The sequence below is a fragment of the Theobroma cacao genome, chromosome 4 (assembly GCF_000208745.1).
Source record: "Theobroma cacao cultivar B97-61/B2 chromosome 4, Criollo_cocoa_genome_V2, whole genome shotgun sequence".
NCBI lineage: Eukaryota > Viridiplantae > Streptophyta > Magnoliopsida > Malvales > Malvaceae > Theobroma > Theobroma cacao.
In genome coordinates, this window is record NC_030853.1 from 13,709,933 (window position 1) to 13,713,445 (window position 3,513).

Genomic DNA, 3,513 nt, shown 5'->3' on the forward strand with positions numbered 1-3,513 from the left:
TGGGCGGGTTTTCTGTGGACCAGCCTATTAGAGGGGCATGGAATCCCGTTATATTTTACCTCGGTTGGAGAGGTGAGTAAGGTAACTCCTGATGTATAACTTTTAGAGTTCACTTCACACCAAACCACCACGTGAGGGTGAACTCAGCCAACGCTAAGAAATGGCTATATTTTCAAAATAAAAACATGATTTATACATACATAACTTTTTAACAGCCTTGGCAGACTCGGTTGGGATAGCCTTCGATCAAGGTATCCCTAATAACTAAGTATGAGAATGATTTTGGCACAAGCCAAAGTTTTAAGAAATTCATAAGCCATGTTGATTACTCGATTTATATAAATTGATTTTATTTGGTTGAAACAAGTTGAAAGGTGATGAATTACAGTATGTTAAACTATTTTATCTGTCTCCATTTACTTGGCTTTAGATATTTTAGATGGTATTTGTTTACTCACTAGGATTATATAATCTTACCACCCTCCTTTCCACTCATTTCAGGCTCAGAATAGGCTGTAGATAGCTGATTTTATCGAGGCTACCATTGGATTTGCATTCTCCAAACTGTAGGTTCACAGTCTTCATTACTTTTAGTTATTCGGGAGCCCACTGGTTATTGTAAATTAAATTAAATATTTTGGCTTACTGCATTGCAGTATGTATGAATTTACTTTGCTTTTACGCTGCTACAAAAAAATTATTTACATATAACTCTAAAAATATTATTTTATAAAAAAATAAAATATTTTATTAAATATTTCTTTTATTATTTATTATATCCAAATAATCATAATTTCATTTTAAATGAAGGTTTTAGTTGTTTAAACTTATTTTTGATTATGAATTATGTGTTTTGTACTGGCATACTACATTTTTAACGGATTTCGAGATTTTTGAGAAAAAATGACCAAAATGCCTTTGTGAGAAAAAAATTGTTTTTCTATTGTTTTGATTTAAAAATAGTTTATGATCTCTCAAAACATAATTTTAGTGACTAATACTCATAGGGGAAGTGAGAAAAATTAACGTTAAGCCTTACGAGGTTTCGATTGACATTCCGGGTAATGAATGTCTATCGGGACGTCGCGGCGGTTGTCATGAGCTCAATCGGAGTTCCGAGTCGTGACAAAAACCTTTAAGCATTTTGAGCATTTTGGAGGGGTTTTTGATACATGAAGAAAAACATTTGAGCGTTAGAGCGTTTTAAGTATTTTTGAGTGGCTTTTCATAAATGAAGAAAAACCTTTGAGCATTTTGAGCATTCTTCACCAAGTAGGCATATTTGTTGATTATATTGTTAAAGGAATATGGTGTGTTTTTTGAAGTTGTTGATTTTGTTAAATGGAATTAAGTAGTTTCGGGGGTTTTTTAAGTATTACGTTATCAATTTTTGAGAATTGCGTGACTAGTTTTTAGGCATTGCGTGACTAATATTTAGGTATTACGTGACTAATTGATATGGCATTGCGTGACTAGTTAGTAAGGCATTGCGTGATTGGTTAGTAAGGCATTGCATGACTAGTTAGTAAGGCATTGTGTGACTAGTTTTTAGGCATCGTGTGACTTAGGCATTACCTAAAAATCAATCACGTAATGTCTAAAAACTAGTCACATAATGCCTAAGAACCAAAAGGCAATGATTAAGTCACGCAATGCCTAAAAACTAGTCTCACAATATCTAAAAACTAGTGACATAATGTCTAAAAACTAGTAATGCAATACGTAATAACTAATTGATTTGGTTGCTTCAGCCAAGTTTAAGTTACGAAAGTCATACAGTGTTTTAATTTACAGATATGTCTAATCAATTTCAACCCTTTAACTTTGGGGTTCTATGAATATAAACCAATAAACCCAAGAACCTAAAACACATACCTTGATGTCATTTCTGCTCTTTGGGATAATGAGAAAGAGCTGGATGGCGAGATAGATAGTATTTGGCAAATGAGAGAAATTACGATTTAATTTTGAAATTTTTGTTTGGATGGCGGGATAGAGAAAATTGAAACCATTTTAATTTGTCTGAAATTGCTTAAAGGGTGTTGGTAGGTGGGTGATAACTCTATGATATAGAGTTATTTGAGCTTAATTTTAATAGTAATTTAGCTTAGTTCTTATAGTAATGCATAAAAATTAATAAATTTTATTTAATTATTTTAAATTAGTTAATTTAGGTGAGTCAACCTAATCATAGTTAATTTTATGCTTAACCGGTGTTAATGTGATTAAGATAGGTTGTTATTAATTTATTTGTGCTTTTGTAGGTGTTTAATGAATGAAGAATTTTAATGGAAAAAGGAGAGCAATTTTGAGGTGCAGACTTTCACTGCATATGTTTTGGTATTTTGACCATAACTTTCTTTACAGATATTCAAATGAAGTGATTATTGAACCATTGGAAAGATAAGAAACAAAGATACAACTTTCATGTTTATCACTTTGCCCAATTTGGCATGTAAGATGGTCAAAAATCTTGTCAAAATTGACATACTGCAGCAGTCCTAGAGCAATTATGATTTCTGTTAATTAATTGGACAAGGCTACGACCCACATAATCTGATAAACAAATTCCAGCTGAAATTGACTTCTTTCTTCACCTAACTTTGGTTAATTTCAAAGCCTTATAAAAACAACCTTTTGGAGGAGAAGAGAAGAGAACAAATCACTAGATTAAAAGTTAAGAGTCCAACCGTAAAGTCATTAAAGGTGAGAAGAATGTGAAGGATTTAAGAAAACTTGGAAGATCAAGATTATAATTTTTGAGTTTTATCTTTTTTATTATTCTTTTATTTTCTTAGTTTGTTTTTATTGTTTAAACTTTATTCAATGATGATGTGTGACTTGATGGGGAATCGATTCATTAATCTAAGATTATGATTGAACACGATATGTAGTCTGATTTATTTATCTCTCTTTTGCTTATGTTTGATGGATTTAAATTGTTCATTTTATTCTGTTCTTAATGCTTCTAATTGCTTGACCACCAATTAGATTGAATTGGAAACCTAGGTTAAGCCTTGACGAAGGAGATTTAGGTAGACCTTGAATAGAATAGCGTATGATCGAATGCACTTAGTTGATTATGTGGTTTGATTTGCATATAGGGTATACATACACTTATAAGCCATACGTAGCTAGGATTAGAGCACAAACTTAATGAATCTTTCTTCAATTAATTTGCATAGGTATACAGTAAATTAAGTGGCAGAGGTATTTTTATGATAAACTAGATAGAGACTTGAAAATAATTTAAGACTCTAAGATAACAACTTAATCCATTAAACTGAGTTAAGAGTAAGAGACAATAATTAGATGAAGTATTGAGAGATATCATAATCTTAGGTCTAGTATTTAAGTGAGTTTTATTTACTATTTAATTTTAGTTTCAGTTTATTAGTTTTAATTTTTCTTTTTTATCTTAATTGTTTGAATAAAATTAGGGTGTTATAATTTTAGTAGTTAATAGTAGGAATTAAACAATTCTCTATGGGAATGATACTCTACTTCATTACT